The 24,212-nt window shown below is 41.7% G+C and overlaps 1 non-coding gene across 1 annotated transcript; it reads left to right on the top strand.

The window, feature by feature from the left end:
* Positions 1 to 23,679: 23,679 nt before the first annotated feature.
* On the top strand, positions 23,680 to 23,798 carry LOC112567381. The gene has a single exon (XR_003099814.1). It is a non-coding gene; the product is annotated as a 5S ribosomal RNA (ribosomal RNA).
* Positions 23,799 to 24,212: the final 414 nt, after the last annotated feature.

The following is a 24,212-nucleotide window of genomic DNA, read 5'->3' as shown; positions in this document are numbered from 1 at the left end:
TGTATGTATATATAAAGTTTTATTCTCTGAAATACTTCCCGTGCTGTGTGAATTTTCTCAGAAAGTGTAATCACTTAAATCAGCATTTTATGATCTACACCAGGCTTTAAATAAAACAATTTGTTTAGAGTTTAAAGGCATTCCGAGATAAAGATTTTCTACATGACTGTTCCGCTGTAGAACATTCCAGAAGGACTTTCCTACTTTTCTACCACCCTGTCATGGTTATTTGCTGACTGCTTTTTCTGTCTGAAGAGACTGAAGTGTGGACCAAGCGATGATCTCAGAGTAGCACTCGAGCCACCCCCCTGAATATATAATTGCGAGTGGGGTGGGGGTAGCCACAGTTATTTCCGATGAGTGCCTTCAGTCGCTCTGGAATGGTCTGCCATCATTCTCTACACCCAAGCTGAACTTTGGCCGCGGGACGAAATTTGGAAAGCTTGCAATGATCTTCACAAACCCTGCGAGCACACATTCGACAAAAATCCAGTTTCCGGTTAGCGGAAGATTGTACTATGATAGTCAGCAAGAGCGAGAAAGCTATCAAAATACCACCTTGTAATCAATTTATCACGGGGTGGCTGAACTGACAGCGGGGAACCCGTATGTTGACACGTGTCTCCTCCTTTCACTTGTGGCGCGGATCCCATTCAGTCGGACGAGGCCGCACGCCGAGGGTCCTTGGTGGACATCTTGGAGAGCGCGAGGGGGCGAAGACCTTTTCTAACTCTCTTACAGAATATTCGCTGACGTCCTCGCGAGCTGCTGGCGTGAGGGCAGCTGAGTCAGAAGGTCATCGGGTGCCCGCAGTCCCTCCTTACCCGAGTTCTGTATGATTTGATGGTCATATTCTCAGGAAGGATGCTAAAAGGTTTCCTTAAATCTTCTAGTGAACCTGACCAGAGGTGTAGTCTCTGAGTATGGTGGAAACCTCCCGACTCCCGTGTCCTCATTGACTTCTCTCTGTCTCTAAATACTTTCTCTTTCTATCCCATATTGTTTCAGTTTTCTCTCTCTCTCTCTCTCTCTTTCCCTTGTTATCCATTCATATCTCCATGCCATTATTCCTGATCCATTCATCGTTCTCTGCCATCATATCTCATCATGGTCTTATCTTTCTTCTGAAATAGTTTTTCTGTTTATATACTTTCTTGCTATGCTTTGTTAATCTGTTGGTCTATGTACTTTGACGTACTTATTATTTGCTATTTGCAATTATTCTTGCTAACACATGTATCGTTATTTGTGTAAGTTACAGACTTTTCAGGATGTCGAGATAATTTCAACCCTTTATGCTGTACATCCAAATCTCCAGCAGACACATAACAGTCACTTATGAGAGACTTTCAACATTCTGATGACATTAATTGCGAGGACACAAGCCACTGGCTTCACTTAAATCACCGAATGAAAGGAGGGTCCAACAAAGACAACCCTCGATGTACTCAGATTGACATTGATGAGCCCCAACATCCACCATCTGTCGTCAATGAGATATTGAAGCAAGTGAACAGGAACCATACTATAAAACAGTAATATGAGATTAGGGAGAGGTCACTCAGTGCGAGTAGCAGCAGCTAATCAGGACCATCTGGTATTTACTATATTAGCGGCTTCATGATGATGATTGTGACACAGTGGTACACCCTCGTCTACATTACTAGATTAACTAGAATAACAACATCCTGTCTCGACCTCAGCTAGAATAACAACATAGGGCATCGTCCTTAGGATAACTGCATCGACCTTACTACCTTGGGTTACTACCTCCTGTGTCGACCTTACCTAAGAAAGGTTTATGTTAACTTACACAAGGAAGGGTCTTCGGTATGGAAAGTATTAATGTTGACTACTTCTTGAACTTAGTCAAATTCAATTGTCTGCAGAGATTGTTCACAGCCAAGCATTGTCAAAGACATTGTTCGCACTATATAATACCATGAATTAGACAAGTTACACTTTTTTAGGCAGTGTTTGTAAATTCATTAATTAATAGAATTTATATCCATTTCTGGCGGAAAGTTTTGAACAGTTTAAACAATTATATGGGAATCTGCACCGAAGTTCATGTAAATAATTTGTCAACAATCCGAAGAATGCTATGTTGAACAAGCCAACATGTCTTTAGTGATTGGATGGGAGAAGGTGTTTATTAAGTTAAAGTTAGTTTAGGTGAAGGGGACATGTAGACTACACGCTGATTTGCTGAAACAGTTCAAGGCACTGGGGAATGTTCGAAAGTAATTTATCATTTTAAACCGCTGAAAGTAGCAGCCTTGCGAGGCAGCGATGTTCCTGGCGGAGAGACCGGCCGAGGCAAAGGGTCAGAGGTCAGCCTCATCTCACCATGGTGCGGAGAATGTTGAGTCGGAGTGAATCAGCCGCTGAAGGAAGTGAACCAGATGGAGTTTGGAGGATGAGACAGGAAGAAAGGTGTAGAGGAGCAAAGTGTATATCAAAGACAGTGCAGTCGGTAAGTGATGCAGTCAGTGATGGGCAGGAGGGGCACCTGGTGAATGCTGTGCCCCAGGAGAAACCCAGGCGGTGTTGGGAGTTGGGGAGTCTGACAGGTACTGGTAATGATCAGTATTTCTCACACCGGAAGTTTTAACTAACATTTCCGAGTTTGACCATTAACTTTGTATACAGTAGGAGTCATAAAAGCAATTAAAGAGTTTTGCAATAAACTACAGATTCAAGTCACAATTGAAACTGAGGTCTACTCTCGCTACTTGACTGCCATCATTGCTCACCTTAGCACCGACTGAAGAATAAAGCTTCTGGCATCACAGAGCAGAGAACAGCAAACCTGCACCAAGCACTACCTGAGTTGCAGACGAATGTAAATAGTGGGAACTGACTACCTGAGTGTGGAGCAGACAGACAGAACATCAACAGGACATCAACCCTGACTGACACCAGCAGCTTGGTGCAGACCAACACACATTTCATCGCTTCTTCTGCAAAAGCAGTTGCTAAGGTATGGGTTCAGTATGTACTCAGAAATTACAGTCTGTCTTTTCTCTCAGGACGTGCCTTGATTCTCCTTCCAAGAAAGAAAAATAAAAGGCCGTCTCTCCTTAAAAAAGTTGTACTCGGTAATCCTGGGAAGTGAGGTAAGAGCGCGCGATTCCTCTGTTCAAACTTTCCTGGCATCCACACCTGGTCTTCACACCTGGCATCCACACCTGGAGTAACAATGAAGCAGCGAATGACTGACAGAACTGAACGTTTTCAACTGTGTATTCCGTCTGACCCTTGCCATAAGGAAGAAGAACTTTGTTTCATCCAACCAAACTACAAACAAAACTCTCTCATGGCCTGACACCATTCTCGCTGATAAACAACTGATACACTGTGAACAGAATTTTACGGCAACCGATTGCGCTTTTACAATTTAAAACTTCAAAAATTTAAGCTGATGACAAGAAAGCAACAATATTTTAAAATCATTATTCTGTTTAAGTTCTTTCTTTCCTTCCTGAGTGAGTGTTCCTCTGTGTGTGCGTGCGTGTGCGTGTGTGTGGGTGTGTGCCTGTGTGTGTGTGTGTGTGTGTGTGTGTGTGTGTGTGTGTGTTTAAGGGAAGTTAGGTGAAGTACTCACGTGGAGCAAGGATTGAACATGTGTTTGACTTCGTGCATGTCTTCGTTTTTATGCGAATGCTGTTTCACTCTTCCTTCAGCTACTTGTTTGTCAGTCTGCCCGCAGAAATTAGTCAATGTTGTATAGTAACCGACGTTTCCTAATTAAGAAGCTCATTACCCATATGGTTCAAACAAAAGATAGTAATAGGTTTTTCTCATACCCACCCAAAGCTTATCACCACCAAAGACTCACTTTTGACGCTAATGAAGAAATAAAAGAATCCGATTGTCAAATAAAAGAAAACTCACCAGAGTTTACTGTAGTAAGCCAGCAATAAAGCCAAAGTAAACAGTTTTATGACATCCCGGCAGAGCATTGCTTTACTTTGGAAAATAGCTGCAAAAGTTTATTAGATGCTTTCTAAGTTTTTCCCCAATAATAAAAAGTGCACCAAAGGTCTCTGAACAAGATGTTGTCTTTACTGTTCTCCTGGTTTTTGCTTGCGTGAGAAATATTCTGACTTATTTATGAGTCTCCTCGTATTTTAAATTCTGTTAATCACGCTTCTTATGATACTACTTCTGTGTACAATTATCCTCTTTTATTACATTCTATATATGGAGGACAAACATTTATTCAATGTTAAAGTCTCAAACTTTTAACAATTAATGACACGATAATGGAAGGAAATGTTCTGAAAGTTTTAAACAAAGTTAATTGGTTTTTAAAAAAAAACCAACTAAACTCTATGAGACAATACGAGAAAGTGTCTTTGAGTCTTGATGACCAGATTGTTCTAATGGACATGGAGAATGTCATCATTTCAGTAAACAAACATTTATACATATATAAATAAACAGATGCACAGACATGCAAAAGAACGATTAAATTACACTCCATTTCGCGATATTTTCTGGAAAAAAAGTAATGAGAGATTTTTTTCAGAAGGTTGGTTCTGCAATACCATCCTTACTTCATGAGTTCTCTAGATGGCCATGCAAGTTGTGCTCGCCTGAATGAGCGACTTCTTTGTTTACAAAATAGCTTTAAGATGCGGATCCTGCAACTGAGGGCCGTGCGCTTCGTTGCTTCTCCTCCCGTCAGAGCTCGTCAATAGGAGGAGGAATCATAGCAGCCATGTGTCAGATGGCATGTGCGTGTTCAAATCCTTGTTTGCTTTTTGCTTCACCAAAAGAAAAGTGTGATTTCGGCTCACGCCAGTGTCCACAGAAATGTTATCATTCATGACGCTTCTGTGGAGAAAGACATTCATGCGATGGCGGAGAATGCGCGCGCACCCTGTCATTAGCGGAAGGCGAAGACGAGACAAAATGGCGCTGAGATGTGGTGTCAGCTTTTACTTCTTCTTTTATTATTGGGAGATGTACTGCACTCTCGGCTGGAGCGGTTCTGACATCGCAAGTCGTTAGATGCACGCCAGGGCCGGAGATAATAGTAATCTTAGATTAAAGATGCTGAGTGAAAGAATTATGGGTGGAGTTCAGCTACCCTGCTCCCGACTTCGTTTGGCATCCAAATAAATGGGATCGGCCCAAATAAGACTGACTGGAATCGCACAGATCATCGTCGCTTGCCTCTAAAATGTAGGTTTTGAGACAGAACCAGCCGACATCTCGACCCACGTGTAGCTGTCGTTGATGTGTCATGTCAGTCTGTAGATGACAGTCAGTAAAGACAAGATCTTCTATGGGTCTTGCACCTGATGTGACATTCTTCACATGGTCACCTCCATGAACCTTGTCAGCAGCCGAGTTTATGTCATCAGCTGTCTTTGTCCAGTTGGTCTCCTGGACGACATTCACCGACAGTTAGACAACTGATGTCAATGAAGCGATGATTGACTGACTGACCACTCCAAAATATATCTAGCAACTGGGGCAAGATTCTGAAAGGCATTTTCGGGAAATTGGAAAATGTTTCTCTTTAAAAGATGTTTCTGTTGAGAAGAGTCAGAGAATACAAGAATTGTTCCCAAAGGCATTTCTATTTATCAGTCGATAAATTTTGTCCAAAGGCATTTTGTCGTGCACATGCGGCAATTTTCCCCAAAGATATTTTTTAGCTCACAAGCTAACATAATCTTTCGTCAAAGATAACAGAAATAAAACAATAACTAATATTATAGAAAGAGTTGATGAGAGTTAGAGGTGGCTGTGGCCGGGTGGACAATGAGCTGCTACTAGCCACAGTTGTGACAGACAGTCTGTAGCTGGATGCTACATGGTCATCCACCTAGCGGCTCAATGTGCAATGATTCAGGACAATTCTCAGGTTCCCCTCCCTTTGTACATCCATCCTCATCCAATATGGTTCGAGAGCATGTGAGCCTCTCTAAGGCGCAGTCTAGTACACACAGAATGGAAACAAGACAAATGCATTTGTAAGACAAACACGAGTACACGCAGCTAAACAAACTCTCGTTTTTAGTTTCTGATGCTAGTATCATTGTCCATACAAGAAAATAAAAGATGTTGTATGTTCAGATATCTGTGCCAAGAGAAGTGGGGGAGGAACGAGAGTTCTTGTCCACTCCATCAGACATGTCTGCGGGAAACAAAGTTAACAAAGACAGAAGATGTACATTGAGTTGGTGTGGTGGTTGCCGGCTTTGTCGGGAGCCCAGGACAGATTGTATGCCGCTCACAGCTCACTAGGAAACTACAGAGATGAGGCTGATTAGCTACTTGCGAGGCGTGCAAACCTTAAATTAAAAAAAAGTCTTTGCTGCGGGTTCTGTGAGGAAAAACAACAAAATAGGCTTTACAGATGATGGAAACATAAAAACCTTCGGCGTTCCGTTCGGAAAAATCGCAGCGCGTGTGAAGACTAACAAGAAGGATTCAGTGCTTGTTAAACAGCATCTTTCAAATATATGCACTAAAATGTAAGAAATTAGGATCATTTCTCCCAGCCTCCATTTTTTTCTGAACATTTAATGACATTTTACTGACCACATAGCAGCGTGGTGTGTGATTAAAGTTTAGCTTTAATCTGTTGTAGGTTAACGATGTTAGTGATGGATGTTCGATGAGACAGAACTGAATGTAACATGAGCTAACACAACCGTGCTTTGTTGGCAGACAGTGTGGAGGAGGGACATGCTTGTGCAGACAGAAAGAGGATACATTTGTCGGTAAGAGGGAGGAATGTGATGAGGACAGCGCAGGTTGCACCCACCAATTACCGGTCGTCATTATGACGACATCAGCAGCAACAGGCGGAGACACAGCGACACGCAGCGCAGCGACGATAATTGAGGAGACGTGGGGCGAGTTGGGTTACAGGCAGAAGCTGGTGGACACTGCTCATCATCCAGGGTGCAGTCTTGTGCTCTCTGCACGCACACCCACGCGCACGCACCAACACTAGTCACATGACTGAAGGAAGGCACACACACACACACGCAAACACGTACAATGCGACGATCTGTCACGCACACACTGTGTCATGCATGTTGTTAATAACAACAACAGCAGCACAAAACTACGCAGCCCACCATAGCGATGTCTAAACCTATCAAGCATGATGACGATAATTCACTATTTTTCCCCTTCCTAAGTCAGGAAGACACGCGAAAATTTTTCATGCACCTCTGAAAAAAATTTCTTCACCCGACTTCTTTATGAGCCAGTCATTTTTCTGGCGCCTATCTCTTTAGTTGCATGTCAGTGTTTGTTTTTAAGCCGTATATCCCACAGTTGTTACTGTCGATATTGTGGTGATGACATGTTATCTTTTTTAAGAATATGTTATCTTGTAAATGTAAAAAAATGGTACAAAGTGCAGGAGAAAATGCTGTCTATGGGGAGGTGCCGGCGATTGGCGATCAGCAGTTACTGTCAAGCTGCAGTCGGCAATTGTTTTCCAGCAACAGTCTACCCTATTATTATTGTCGTGTGCACTGTCTTTAAAAATTGTTCTTTGACATCTAATATATCTATTACTCATTGAGTATGATGAAGTGACTAAAATTACAGAGTAGGCTACACACAGACTTTAGTTACAAGTGGACCACAGTGGGCGTATGACAAGGATGTCCTCTATCACCGTTGCTGTTTAATATCTTCTTGGAGAACATCATGCTGGAAACCATCCACGACTATCATACTTCCATTTCAATTGGTGGAAGACCGATCAGCAACCTACACTTTGCAGACGATACTAACAAAGAAATGCAAGACCTGACCAACAGACGGACAGACAGTTCAAACGTATAGCGAATGAAGATTAGCATTGAAAAGAGCAAAGTTATGGTCAATGGCAACAAGAAATCAGAGACCTCTAGGAGCGGAGTAAGCAGCTTTAAGTTCTTGGAAGCCAGCATCTCTAAGGACGACAGCCCTCGCCAGATGTCGGCATCAGGATCGTGGAGCATCAGCCGCGATGTCTAAGTCAGATAGGATCTGACATCGTATAAGCTCAGGTTCACTACCAAGTACAAGTTGTACAAATCCCTGGTAGTACCGACCCTGCTCCACGAATGTGACACACAAACTCTGCTCGCCGAGATTGGAAGGGGAATCTAGACAAAATAAATACAGAACAAGCAAATAAATAAGTTACAAAAATGTGACTTTGTATGCGACCATTGTACAGTAAAAACATAATACAATATATAATCACATGTATTGTTATGGTATAGTTATTTTTGCTTATTTGATTTGTTTCCTGCAATCGACCTGTACTCTTTCCTTAAATACAAGAGATGCCCTAGATGATTTTCGAGACTATGTAGAATGGTTATTATCGTGCAAACCATAGACATCAAAAAGCGACTGCTACTAGCGACATCTGCCAAAGGTGATCATACAAATATTTCCACCTACAGGCAGAACTACCATCACTAATCACTGCAGGTTGAGTAGGTAATAATGCATTCATAGTCACCATTATGCGATATAAACCATAAAGGACGAATAAAAAAAAGGATGTTTGTAAAATCTCAGTAATAATCTCATAACTTAGAGTGTAATGTGTAAACAATAACTTCCTAACTTAGCTTGTAATATGTAAACAACAAATTCCTAATGTAGATTGTAATATGTAAGTGATAATTCCAAACCGTAGGTTGTAATATAGTCACCCCCGAAGAGTGTAATGTGTAGATATTATTAAAAAAACCACTTACTCTTGGAACACAGACACCCGAGAAAAGCTGCCTGGAGGCAATTAAAACAGAAGTTTCATTGTTAGAAAATTCACGACGGGAAGAATAAAGTAGAACAAAAAAATCAATAAAAAAAATGTTGGCTAAGGAGTAAGCACGAAAGTTTGATGTTTTCACGAAACAATTAGATTGTTTACATATGTTTGATATCATTAATTATGTCCAAGAATAATTGAGTCAAAGGTTTATACTACATAAAATGTTATTAAAAGTTATCTCTGAATTTGAAGGGATAAACACTGATTCAAAAGTTTTTGTTTATTGAAAAGAAGAACACTATACAGTTGATAACAAACATTGGTCTCCTTTAGTGACATACACAGCAGCTAGAAATTGCAATATCCGCAAATAAACTTCGGAAAAATCCAAACAAAAAAGAAAAAGAAAACAACAAATTACGACAAATAGAAAGACACTAAGTGTACTTTGTCAATATTTTTATGACATTTATTTTTCTTTAAAGAAATTAAGGAAATTGAAGACTAGCTGATTTTGCTTAGACAAGAATCATCATTAATGTATGGGACAGTATAGTCGGGTGGGTGTAGGCGTGTGTGGCACGATTATTTCAGTTTAGAATTTCTGTAGTGGACAGACTTTTGTGTGCATCTGCAGTTCTTGTAGAACGAAAACAATATTTACATTTTTTGGTGATACCCATCGCCTCTCCTGCTCACCACTTTACCGTTCACAATCCTCTCTGGAGTCGGGTATCTAGTGTAGATAATTGGGTAAGCTGAGGGGATAGAGGGAGAGTTCGATATCGAATGGAGTCAGGTATTTATTATCGACAATGGGGTAAGCTGTGGGAATAGGGGAAGAGTTCGATATCGAACTCGCGATTGTTGGACTGAACATTAGCGATCTAAGAACTCGACAATGGACTTGCCAGAGAGTATCTGCTTTATTAGCAACTGGTCCCTGTTATCTCCTTCACCCTATTATTACACACTCCATCAAGACCCTGACAACTGCATGTGAAGAGAAGAAACGAAACTGCGATAAATTAAGGAGAAGACTTTATTACAAACGACATCTGTGACACTGCGACAACAGGTGCAGCAGCAGAAGCAAAGCTCTCATCGAAAGAAAAGAAGCAAATGCGAGAAAAGAAAAACATCTGACACATATAGAGTGGACACAACTTCACATGGCCATAAGCTGCAGAGAAAGACATCATGTCATTAGCAGCAACATCGCCACAATCATCACCAACACCATCAATCACAAGTTATACATAGAGTTGTAATCACTGTAACATTGAGATGACAGTAGGTAGTTAATGTACCCGTGTAATCAGCTCTAATGAAATCAAAGCTACTTGTCAGCTACAACTACCAGATAATTTTCATCAATAAATTCCAATGATTAGGTGAACCGCAGGGCAACCTACTATTTCCTCCTAATTAATGTTATTTGTATGGAAACCCCTGTCTGTTCTCGAGATACACGCCTGCAAAAACACATCAGGCAGGAGGATGCTTGGATACCTTGAAGACCTCAGCCAATAGGAGACCTGAACACATATTTTTAGCAGACATACTCTGACGTCACCTGTGTACACCTGTTTATTAAGCATAACATCTTGTCATTCAGTGAAGTCAGTCAGGTGTGTAATTAACAGAAATTGACTACTCACTCGACCATATAAAGTACACACACAGGTTATTATATATTTTAAGACATTTATCTACCACAATCCTGAAACAAACAAAAGTAAAGATAGAAACAAACAATCTGTGGTCACAGACATAAACAACATAACTACGTGCTAAAGTTCAGCAAATATCACAAAGTTGCTCCATCTTTCCTGCTGTTGCCATCAGTCTGGACTCCCACCCGCATCGCCGAGAAAATTGCCATCCTGTGTTCTTGCGAGTGATGAATAGAAGCATGGTGGGTGCCGTGCGTCTGTCTTGTCGTCAGACACAACATCAAAGGTTATCGAGCAGCAGCCCCGTAGAGAGGTTTTCATTCTCTCGGCTTGATCGTCTGTGGGGCTGGAGTCGGTTCTGTCCGACAACCACTGCCGTGCCAGACTTCTGATTGCATCCGATTCAGGGTTTCTCTCAACAGTTGTTGAAGGTGGTGGAGTTGTCACCATGAACTGTGGAGGATCTTCTTAAGCGAGGGGGATGTTGGGATAGCAGAAGAACTGTTTTAACTCATTCTCGGAGGAAAACTGTTTTCCATTCGTCTGTACCTGCACGCGAGCTTTATTTCCCGAAATCCCGAATTGTTTTGTTTTTTCCCGCTGAGCATTTATTTTAACAATGTTTGCATTGTTTGAGGAAAATTATTTGGGAAAAAGCTAAGTGGTTGGCGCGACTCATTTCCCACATCATTTGCTGTAAATTACCCGTCAAACATCGGGTATTTTGACAACTCCTTCAATCCCCTAGCAGGTGAACACGGGTAACATCGCAGGATGGTGGACTGAATAATTGTGGCCAGGTGGCTTGTGATTAAAGAGATTCAGAGTGCAGAAACTTATAAACTTGGATGAATGATACCACTTTCTCAGCTTTGGTGAAAAGTTAAATCAGTCTTGTGTTCGGAGAACCTTAGGGGTCAGGGTTCGTGACCCGCATAGTGAAGTCTGTGTGACTATTGTACCTACGGTTCCTCTGCAAGATGGTGTTGAAGTGGGTATCAGGGGTTAGACCCTATCCCCCACGGGTTCTGGTTTCTTGGGGACATGTTCACTTTTGGTGTAAAACTCTGGAATACTCCAACACTTCCCTTTTGAAGGATTCAAAAAAGTGACTCAACCTTCACACTTTATCTTTTAAACACTCACCATGTCCCATCACACTCAGTCTAACAATTTTTGGCATATTCTCAACAAAGACAAGTTGACCAGCAATATGCTCAAACATCTTCCACCATCCCTTTCTGCACTCAAGTATCTAGTAAGTAGTGCTTTGCTTCTGGTTTTTTTTCTCATATTGCATTAATGTCATCAAAATTGATACGTTCGTGCAGCTGGAATCTTTAACAGAGAAAAAACAGATGGCGGCTTGGTGAAAGAATATATTTATTATTGGCTATTTGCCTGGCTGTGGCTAATGTCAAATGTTCAGCGAGAGATTGATTGCCTCATTGATTGATTGGTAGATTGACTTTGAGGACAGAGCTGTAGGGCTTCCATGCTGTTGGTATTGTGAGTAATGTTGTGAGTATTTTGCAACTCGGGACGTAGTACGTGAAGTTACGTGAAGTACGTGAAGACGTGAAGTATGTGAAGACATGAAGTTACAATGCGGACAACGTTCGTCATCTGAGTGGCAGCCTCTCGATGCGTTCTCTCTCATCTTTAGGTTACATGGCCTCAGAGACATCACTAATTTGTAAGAATGTTTTAAAAAATTCTCCCTGAACTGACTGAAACCCTCTTTGCGTGTCTATAAATACTCAAAGCCATCAGCGTAAATGCAACTGGAAATAAAAGATTTTTTTTTCAGATCGGTTACCATTTATGTGTTTGTTGCAGATTTCCTTCTTGCACCCAGGGGGAGACATGGACGAGGTTGTTGATTACTTTTCCTGGATCACTGGCTCCCTCCCGTGGACAGAGGACTAGAGTGCAATAAACAATCATAATTAATCAAGAAAACACTTCAGAAGGGTCTAAACTTTAAATATTCACTTTATCTCCAATCCCTTGACCACTGTCATGCAATGGTTTGCCAGAGACAAATTTTTATGAGTGGAACAAATCTCATTTCTGTTCCAGAAATCATTGTCGATGAAGCTTCAGCCACTCCTGCTTTCAGAATCCATTTAGTTACACAAGCAATTAGCTTCTCACCTAACGAACTCGTCGCACGGACAGGAGAGAGGCGGGGGAGCGCGTGGTGTCATGTCCTGGGAGACTTCGCCAACCGCCAAACGGTTGTCCAACACTTCTTGTCTCACGTTGCTTCAATTTCCGTATTCTGCCATGTCTACTTTCTGAACCACGTCAGATCACATTCCTCATTATTTGATTACAAGTGGTGTCTGTGTGGGTGGACTACTCAATGAATCGAGGAGGAAGGTGCGATCAAAAGATGTGGGAATGTGAATTATTTATTTGCTTTTGAGATAAAACTGTTGTATGGCATTGTTTGGCGGAAATGATATCATTGACGATATCACAACTTCTTAAACTGTTGTATATTTAAAAAAAAAGTTTATTGTTGGAAATAGGTATTATTTTGAAGTATGTCTAGTGTACAAAAGTCTAGACTGGCGTTTTAGCTTCAGAACTGATGATGACATCCCTGTTTCTTCCACGAAGTACTGGGGTATCTTTTTCGAGCACTGTTCCTTCTCGGTTGTCCATTGGGGTGGTAATGAAAGGGCTGGAGCGCGGACAAACCCCCGATTTGCCCTCCTTCATCCATCTTGTGTCAGACGGGGGCCGACTGAAGCACGGGACAGGTCGTGTTTCCCGCAAGACGCATTGACAGTCGATGTCCAGCGTTGTTCACGAGGTCCTTGACCATCAATAAACTACAGTCGTACACACACGCACGCATTCAACTACAGCCAGGGAAGCAGAGAAAGATGGAGAAAAATAGGTTCGTCACATAAGGGTGGGTAACATATTGAGACGCGGACACCCAGAGACAGAAGGCAGTTGGTGAATAACACTTTCAAGGAAAAGCTATTCGCGAGAGCAGAAGTCCTGAATAATGAGGTACAGTGATACCTCGGTTCTCGAACGCCTTGACTTTCGACCAAATCGGTATTCGACCAGGAAATTCGAGAAAATTTTGTCTTGGAATTCGAACAAATATTTGGAACTCGAACATCCGAACGTCCGAGATGAGCCGAGTTGAGCCGAGTTGAGCCGAATGGCGTTCATTGGGCCCAGCGCGCCTTGCTTGCGTCATCAGTGACAATAACCATCCCCCTTCCCTCCTCCCTCCACATTCATTCCCTCCTGCCATAAAGTTTGGTACAGGTACAGTAAATAAAACACAATTTACTGTATTGTACTGTACAGTACATTTTTGTTTTGTTTTTGTTTTTGTTTTTGTTTTAATAAATACACTTTTATTTCTTATTTCTTGTTGAGACTCATGTTTTTCTACATATTATATACAAATCAGGCCAGTAAATAGGCATTTTCTGGGGCTTGGAACGAATTAATCCAGTTTCCATTATTTCCTATGAGTTTCATTGCTTCGGTTCTCGAACAATTTGGTTCTCGACCGTCCTCCCGGAACGAATTATGTTCGAGAACCGAGGTATCACTGTATCTGGAATATTTGTACCCTTTGATAAATCTCAATTTTCAATATATTATATAATCATTTTTGACGAAAAAGGTTGTTTACGGGATCAGATAACTGTCGTTGTTGGATCCAAAATATTGACATGAGAAATCCTATTTATCGGCAAGGAGTCGTCATCTATAGAAATGCGAACTGAGCAAAAGGATGTAACAGTGGTTTTGTTTACTAATAACATCATTTGTAAAGATGTCCTACTGTTATATTTTAATAAACAGAGGACATCGCACTGTCTCATTTTACATCCACAAGATGGAATCACTAACAGGATTTTACGATTGCCACAGACGTGTTGTTTTTCACATCAACCGTAACTATAGAAACAAGAGCGGATGAATAAGCGAAGCTGGCAGCCTTGTATTAACCTGTTCATACTTGCCGAACAGTGGATGGATCATCAGGTTAAAAAAAAGACATCTTGTGGTCTTGAAAAATATTTTGTTTTTATACTGTATCGGCGTGAAATTTATGCCATTTTGTTGCTGAGCTGCAATGGCTCTCTGGAGTGCGTTTTGGCCGTTATCATACTGCGAAGACGATTACGAGAGCTCCTTTGGAAGCTAGTTTTGTCAAACATTATTTTTCGCTTCATACCTCTCGTCGTCTTCGCTGCGCTGTTTATACTTGAGGGATTTCACTCCAGCAGGTTTCTGACAAACACGATACATATGCGTGATAACGGCCAGTGAGTAAAGGTAAATGTATTCTGCAGGTTACTTTCAACGCAGGAATATCAGAAAGATGGAAAATAAAAGAAAGAGTGAGCGATAAGGAAGGAGAAGGAGGAGATAATCAAGTAACGGATGAGAGTAAAAAGAGGACTGCCCAGTCGTCGTGGTTTTTCAAGGATAGAAAACAGATGCTGAAACTATTTGCGATGCTGCGTTTCAAGTCCATCATTGAGAACAGCGCGTGCGTGGAGCTGTCATGAGCCCCTGATGATGGCTTGCAGAAAATCTCTTCACTTCCATCCCTTCCCCTCCATGCCTGCTGCTTGGTGCTTGATTCCTTTCCTGGACATCAGCTCGCCTGAGTGAAGCCTAAACAGTGTCTTTACAGTTCGCTCTGAGTGCCAGAGACAAAGAAATATTGTCATTAGTGCAACAAAATAATATCAGGAGAGTAAACAACAGGATCTTAAGCTAGTCAGGGTTGTTATTGTTATTTGTGCTCTCAATGGAGTCACCACCGAGTGTCAATGTTATAAATAATTTTATCACTAGAAAAGCTTACTTGTTTTGGCCATGTGATACATTTTTTAACAATATTGTTGTTTGCTTGGCATTTATGTTTTAGAAATATGGGCAATAGTTAAGAAAAACCGAAGTTCCAATGCTGGTTTTTCGGGAATTTTTTAATAAGCGTGAGAACAAGAACATGGACACCCCATGCCCTCGTGAGCACCGGAAGTTGACCCAAGAGCGCATCACGCAGGTTGCAGTTTCTTCTGGCGGTGCGCGCATGTAGCGGAAGTGTAATGGCTGCTAATGTCTTGGCCGCGTGACATCCTGATGTTCGTGATGCCCTGTCCTTTCCCACGTGACATGCACGCACTCGAACAGGAAGTCTGCTGGAGTTGAGCACGATTGACAACTTTTGTTGAACACACACCCACCCACACGTGTGCTCCTTTCATGCTCAAAAAGTTCAGAAGTAAGACGACCCCTTGTATCCCTCAGTTGGAGGCGAAAGGAGAAGACCTTGGCGATGGCCCCTGGGGCGTGACCATGGTCCCTCACCAACGGCCCATCCATCAGTCCTGCGGCAACCGTCAAACAGCCGGTCACAGAAACTCCTCGATGGATTACCGTAGGGCGCCATCCGGAAACAGGGCATCCTGTGGTCACGTGACTTTTGTCAAATTGTCTTTTGCCCCAAGCAAAGGTTTATGGGAAGGCAAGAAATAACAATCAAATAATAACCACGTGTTTTACGACGATGGCTTTTAACAAAATAGTTTTATTTTAATGCTTGGTTGTAGTATCGTCATTCTTCTCTAACGTATCATCAGCATTCACACAGTCAACGATCATCAGTTATCAATCACCTGTCTGTCGTCCCTTACCACCACGAGCACTACTCCACCACCGTGACTTCACTACCACCGCCGCCACCACCACCACCAGAATGTGCCAAACTGACTCCAGGCTCCAGTGTGTGTGACAAGATGGTTTAAACAAAAGTCGAATCTCAGATCTTTGAGCCATCGGCTGTTCACACCAAGCAGATGGACCAGGAGAGATGCAGATGGTTTGTGTCACACCCCGGAAATTGACATCTCCATGACAACACCAGACATGCATCAGCATAAACAACTCACACAGTCGCTGGCGATCACGCGAGGTTCCATCCTATACGGTTAGCAATCCACAGATTCAAGTGTGTTCCTAACATTTCATTTTAAATAAATACGTAGCATGTAAATATCTGACCAAAAAACACACCTGAACATTTATTTTACACTCTCGAGCGCAAATTAAACACACACACACACACACACACACAGACCCCTTCTTCCACACACATATATATATAATATCTGAAATAATGCGTTTGCAAAAGAAGAAGTTCACAGAGGCCCAAGAAATGTTCCATGTTTTACGACCACCATATTTTGATGTGATATATTATTTTCCAGATTTGATACCGCATACATGTCAGGCCGGCGGATGATTTGCTGGGTGGTAATGGCCTGCTGTGTTGCAGTCAGTTCCCCGAGTGTCTGCCAATGTCTGCCGATGCTCCGCTTGAAGAGCAAGCCTGCTGTCTTCTGGCGCGTGTGTTCCTTCTGGAAGAGATGGTCTCCGAGGACCCTGCATGGTCTGTGCACGTGCGCAAGTTCTCAGTCATGTTCTTTCAATGCTGTCCATATGCTTTACTCGTCTCCGACTGGAAGAGCGCCAAAAGTTAGTTGTTTCTAACATTTTTCTCTCGATTTAGATCAAAGCAATGTTGCCGAAAAGCAAAATGGAAAAAAGTATCTCAAACGTTCTGAAGTACCGGCTTTTCTTTATGTTTGGATCCACTTCTCTCTGTGGTCAAATCATGTGTTCGGAGTTGTTTTTTTTCCTCTTTACGACTTATCTTCATTGATGTCGTTGACGATCCAGGTTACAGTCAGTACAGACAAGACTTCAAAAGTTGCCTGAGAATTTTATCGATGTCAGTGTTGCTTACCCGTGACGTGTACTTTCAGATCTTTCTCTCTCCCTCTCTACAGGGTGGTCTGGGTTTCCGGGTTCACATCTTTCAAGTATACCGCTCTTTCTCCACACGTGACACCTGTCTAAAGGGCATGCTGCTCGACCTCCATGTATCGGTACTTGCGGGCTTGAAGCACAACATTTTTTTCTCCTTTCTCCCTTTCCAGTAATTATTATGTAACATTATTATGCATTCATCACCTTCATATATAAATGAACGAACTAACGACAGCCAACGAGTCTTCAGCCGTCGGCTCCACAGCCACAGGGCCAGGTAGGGTCACTGGTATGTCTCTCTCTAGGAGGGCTACAGGTAAGGACACTGGTATGTCCACCTCTAGGAGTGCCTTTGAGCAATTACACCAACCGAAGGCGGATGTACAGGTAGTGGCCAGTGGCTTTGTAATGAAACCTGCATTTCCCATGCCAGAACTCTATTTTCGTTCTCGTTGTTTATTGGGAAAACACCTTTGGCAAACTTTCATCGTCTGATTGTCCTCCCTTACCAACCTTTTAAGTCAAGCAAAATCTTCAAAAGGAACCAATCAAAGCCGACTTTGTTCGTTGAATTCAGATACAGAGCAATCTACGGACAGTATACACCCTGCTAATAGTGTAACTCAAATCACTCCTTCTGCTGCAGCTGGAGTTCTCCTGGGGATCGCTCCATAAAATGTGCAGTTTCTTTTTCCTTTTTTCCCCTTTCAATTCTTCATTCTTTGGTTGAGCGATCAAGAAATCAAAAGAAACCCGGACCTGAAAAAGAAATAGGACAAAAACACCTGAACATCTATCTACCTAGTTACACAAAAGCTAGTAGCCAGCCTTTTTCTCTGCGTTTCCTTGGATACTGACCCGAACAATAAACCAAGGTAGCTTTCTATAGAACAAAGGCACAAAGAAAATAAACTATAGGCTGCTTTCTATGTCCTCAGAAACCAAGGCATGGCTGGATGAAAGCGAATTTTTGTAGCCTTTATCTATGTACATTATTTTCTTTACAGTAACCAGTCCCTTAGATTCTTCAAGCAGAGAGAAAGAGAGACAGAGATAGGCAAAGGGAAAGAGAGGGAAAGAAAGAAGGACACAAAACACTCGCACTAACACAGAGAGAGAAAGATGAGAGTGAGTTTGGTTGATGGGAAAATCTCAGGTCACGACAGTTGCAACAGCCATATCCTGTGGTCTGTTCTTTTGCTACTGCCTGCCAGTCGAGACCCTGAGATGATGATGGCAGTCTGGCCTGCCTTGTGTTTCAGACATCTGTCTTAACAGATTTCACAGATATCAGTCTTGATGGTGATTTATCGATATCACTTTTAATCGTAATTCACAGAAATCAATCTTGATCGTATGTTGCAGTATAATTCTCGTTACCGTGAGTTTCAGACATCAGTCTTGATGGAAAGTGTCTGAGGGCCAGTCAATCTCAGCCCCTACACCGCAGGTCTGGGGTTCGTGTGTCCACGAACTTGTATTGCTGGACTGCTGGCAGACGGTTTCCTTCAGTTAACTGCTAAAACGAGGCTTGAGACGACAAAGCTTCCGGTTTAGCCACATTTCAGATTAACTACCAAAACGAGGCACGAGACTACAAAGCTTCCGGTTTAGTCACAGTTATTAGTTAGGCTCGCCGAGACTAACAGCGGAGAACTTCGCAAGAGGCTAAGCGTTGGTCTTGGCAGACAGCAGTCCACCTATCTCTCTTCGTCATACTTACCAACACACACACACAGATTCTATCTCCATCGTGCACACAAGTTCTGTCCAATAAGAATACTTGTTCTAGCTGCCAGCTTTCTTTCATTGAAAGTATGTCTTGTGCCAACACCGTCCATCCATCTTCTTCTTCTTCAACTTTGTCCATACAGGCGCATGAATTCTTTGACGGCAAACATGAAATATAATAAATTATGTACACATTAGATGGTAGTCGAACGACTCTACATTACTAAAATATTTGCAAACACAGAATGATGAACGATGGCTCTCTCTCTCCTTGCTTTACTTTTCCCTTTTTTACTCTGTAGACAACTGGGTCTCTAGGGACAAGTTTGCTGCGCTAGACGGCTATCGGCTGTCCTCTTCCGACAAAAACTGGGAAATTGATGTACTATAAAATGTTTTGGGATATGTTCTATCATTCAACGAGTGGACAGCAGCCTTAATACTGCTCAGAATATGTATCCCTGATTTTTTTTTCTTTTTCGATCTGTGTGACAACGGAGACTGAGGTGAACTGTGCAACTTCACCTTCTGTCAGAGAGATGATCATGATGAAATACCTTTCTCTCCACAATGCAAATTAAGAGCCCGGATATGGAAGTGAGCTGTATAGAAGAGGTCAAGAATATTTGAAGAACAATAGCTGCAAATATTGCAAACCAGAGATAACAAAGAAACTCAGGGCAAATATTAGTATACATTGACCCAGCAAAACGGGTTCATTAAAAAACTAGGCATTTGATCAGCGAGGACAATGACACTGTCTGAAAAAAGGTTAGAGGACATTGAACTGAATTGAATTTTCTGTTACTCCTTTGTGGATTGTATCTGTGGGTAGGTGGAGTATGTGTGTTAATAAAATTAAGAGTGGGAATGAGAGACTTACAGTTGCCATGGGATACTAGCGGAAGAACTTTTTCTGAAGTAGAAAGATTAAAAAATGAACTTGAGCCAGTAGCTCCACATGTAAGAAAAGAAAGATATTCAACGACCTGCTGGCATGTCACACAGGCCTGACTGGATCCTGTCTTCTGTGTCCTCCTCATCCCTCCAAAGCTCGAAACAAATTAGTGATTAATCTATTTATAGCTTAATAATGGTGCATCTTGAAATTTTTGGGTATTATAATACTATTGAATTCTTTAAGAAAATGTTTTATGAGCTCGCTATTTGGAACAGCAAAAGAAAGACAATTGCAAAATAAAAAATATTTCAAAGTAAAGAACATTTTAATCTAGTCGTTACAGTGAAGATCAGCTCAACCTTGTTTAAATGCATTACTTTTAAGTTGGAAACTTATCTTTTTTAACACGTGTGACCCAGTCTTCATGCTGTAACTAAGTTCAGAATCCTTTTGTTTCGTCAATCTTCCAATCAATTTCATTTGTTCTTTGTCTCCTTCCTCTACGATCACATCCTCTTTTTTTCCCCATCTTCCTTTTTCTGTCTGCTCATCCCAGTATCTCAGTGGATTGCCAAAATTCTACTTTAAGAAGGGCTTGGCAAGAACAGCCTCCAGGGAAATTTCATGAAGTCTCAAAGGTCGTGTTTTAAAAACACTGAGATCAATTTGCATGGCCACGGTTTTTCTCCTGTGTGGGCAGAACTGATGCAATTTTAACATCGAGCTCAGCCGCCTTCCCGCATGAGTGATAAAACTTTGCTCTTTCACGCAACTTCAAAGGAAATATGTTGGACAGACTCTGTGGCGGTCCCAGCGGTCCACTTCACTTACTGTTGTAGACAAACATATACTAATACACGTAGAACGATCTGACAGGACGAGAGCAAGCGAACGAGAGAGAGAGAAGATATGAGAAAGAGAGAGGAGAAAAAGAAGGGAAAGGAGGTGCAAGGAGAGAAAAAATAGACTGGGAAGAAGAGACAAAAGACAGAACGAACGAATAAACATTTATTGACGAGGCCATCGGCTCGTATTAAGAAGTTCAGGTCACATGACTTTGTACATTAGTAAAGCATTAAATAAAGACATTGTATAAATGCGTGTAGACTAAATATTCACAATTATACCAATGAAAATTAAAGAAAGAAGAAAGAACAATTTCTCACATAAATTTTGCAACTCCTTGCGGGCGAAGTTGTGTGTCTATCAGTATTTGCTGCGAACGGTTATTTAGGAAAGGAATAGGAAAAACTGTAAGACTCATTTGCACATAAAATGTTACAGTCGCTGCTCTTTTGACCGAGGCAATGGAGATTGCTCCCAGAAGGCCACAGCACGCAACCACAGTTTTGCTTCCCTGAGATGTGATGCTGGTGGACTTCTCCATGAGCAAACCCTCGTCCAGCTGAGCTGAGCTGTGTTCACATCGTCAACTGTCGTAAATGGCATGGAGACATTTTTAGTGACTTCTGCACAGACACCGACGACAGATTCCAGGGAAGTGTTTTGAGAAACATTTTTTTTTTTATTTTATTAAAAAAAAAATTAGTTGTGCTTTGACATTTGAAATTGAAGTTTCGCAATGCATCTTCAGCTTTTTGGACATGCAGTTCCTAATTTCCTTCACGACTGCCTGGAAGATGGCGAGGATGTCATCGTGCACTTTGCTACTGAAACTTTGTGAGGAAGATAGACCATAATGCATCGCCTTTCTTTCAGTGACAGGAATCAAGATTAAGAGGCTGGGTATAGGGGCAAGCTGAGTGATTTTCTATTGAGAAGGAGAGTGCAAGAGATATTTAAAGTCTTCTATTCCCTTTCAATATCTAGAAATATTGTAAATATAACGGAAGTAGAATAATGAGAAGCAACCTTGAATTATCAAAGGGCATTGACGAAAAAAAAAACCCAGATATTTTGAATACTTTGTTAGACAAAAATTATTTATTTTGTGAGACTAACATTATGTTTTGTTAGACGAAAATGAAATATTTTTCTAGATGTATATTGTTTATCTCTTTGGACTAAAACTTTGTTAGAAGAAAATTGTGGAGGTGTGGATAGTTGCAAAGCATTTTTTTAATTTCTTGATCGGATTATCGCATCACTGACTATCATCAGCTTGTTCCTGATAGATGCATGCTGTAGGAAGAATATGCTGACAGTTTATCAAAATAATTGATAAGAATTGTGAAATTTAGTTTAAATAAACAACCGTCTACGAAAAAAGACAGTATAATATTCTGTCAGTGGGAACGAATATCACGCACGCACCTATACAAAGACACACACAAGCATACACACAAACATACACATGAACATGCACGTGTGTATCCACAAGAGGGCGCTCGCTTTACGACATCCTGCAAAGTAGCCAACGACGGACGGTACTCACAGTAAACTCAAACTTTGTCTTCTTCCGACTGAAAATAATGAGCGCTTTCCTGCACAGAGCAAGCTAGTTGGAGGAGAAAGGACAGAATATTAGTCTGCAGCCCAATAAATTGTTGGTGGCACACTAGGGGGAGCTGAGGCAATTACTGGTCACTATTGCCACGTGCCATCAGACATTAAAGTCAGTGTCCCACCTACCGTAGGAAGAACTCATTAGATAATAGTCACACTCTTGTAAGGCGAAATAAAGCACAAAATGCACGTTGGAGAGAACATATATAACAAGGCTATATAAGGAAGCCTTAATACAACCGAAGGAAACATTGCTATGAGAGAAAGCAAAAGGTTCGGGCTGTCATTTTGCTAAGACGGAGAAACAAGTGGAGGAAGGCGTGAAAATGGTGAGACTGGGAAAAGTGAGGACTGGGTGCAGGACACGGTCAAGACATATTCCCTAAATACACTTACAGCCTGTTACCCTACCTGAAGTGGATAAATGAGTTAGCTGAAGATAGTGTATTATGCCGGGTATTTATAGACTCGGGGGAGACATACCCGAATCTTCTAACGGCGGCTTTTTTTGTCTGAGGTGTCGTGTGCTGATACCTTTCTCACCAGGGTGAATATAGGAGACATCGTAACTGATTTAGTTCAGCCACAGCCAGCAATGTGTTCTTCTAGACTTAAATAAACTGGGAAAATGTAATGAGACAGAATTGTTCGGTGAGAGCCAGACGCCATGAGAGCAAAATTAGACTTTTCTGTTTTCTCCCCTGGTCGTTCGTTTAAGAACGAAAATAATATTTTATCGTAATGGTTGCTCATTTGGCCAAAAGGAAAAGTCTGATTTTACACAGAGTCTGTTTTCCTTTTTCATATTTTGAAAAATTTGTTGTTTTATTTGTAAAGTTTCAACTTCTCCCTTTGAGCCAAACACGCATGCGCAGCGACATCCTTTATTGGGAGTTTCCGGTGGGTTAAACAACTTCTCTCCTCAGTGACTCATAACTCAGGAGCTAGTTTCCCTGTCGAGGTACCTAAAGTAGCTGGTTCCTTATCCAAGTGTGTGTGTGTGTGTCACGTGAGTTTTTGAAAGTGCTATCTATTTCTTGGTCTATTTAAAGCAATAAAAGTAGATAAAATATATTGGACAATTTCGATCAATATTTCCAGAATGTTGCCAGATTTGACCCAAATCGAGGGAGAACACGTGGACTTTCATTGAGCGAAAGGCACACCAGAATAATCTAAATACACTACCTGCCACTACCAGGTGTATATTTGTGTGTGTGTGTGTGTGAGAGAGAGAGGGACTTAAATTATTTTGCACTGTAGGTCGGGCGTGTCAGTGAGTGTGCGGCTGTTTTATAAAGCTTTGTAATGCTGCTATCCTCGCCTACGGCCATACCACGTTGAACACACCGGTTCTCGTCCGATCACCGAAGTTAAGCAACGTCGGGCCCGGTTAGTACTTGGATGGGTGACCGCCTGGGAACACCGGGTGCTGTAGGCAAACCTTTTGCTTTTCTTCCGTTGATTTCTACTGATTTCATCTATTCATACTTTTCTGTATATTTTGAACAGGCGGCCTTAGCAGCAGTACGCGGTGCCCTGCTGTTTGGTCCTATGCGAGGGCCGAGAGCCGTAAGTGTAGGCTTCATACCGTACCACAAAAATCTCCTATCGCGGGCCTCCATTATGATCTATATGTAAGCATAATTATTATCATAAACCATTTTTTTTAGTTTTAAGGTTCAATTTTTTTTTTTAAGTATACATACATGTATATGACTTGTGGGCTTGTGACATAAATACAAGCTCTGGGACTGGTGAGTAGAGGACTAACTAGCCTGTGGTGAGCTAACACGTGTTGTGGTGTGAGGGAGGTCACCTGACTCGAAAGGTCACGTCCTTTGGAGACATGTCA

The sequence above is a fragment of the Pomacea canaliculata genome, linkage group LG6 (assembly GCF_003073045.1).
Source record: "Pomacea canaliculata isolate SZHN2017 linkage group LG6, ASM307304v1, whole genome shotgun sequence".
Classification (NCBI taxonomy): Eukaryota; Metazoa; Mollusca; class Gastropoda; order Architaenioglossa; family Ampullariidae; genus Pomacea; species Pomacea canaliculata.
The sequence above is the reverse complement of the archived record's forward strand: the minus strand, read 5'-3'. Positions and strand labels throughout refer to the sequence as shown.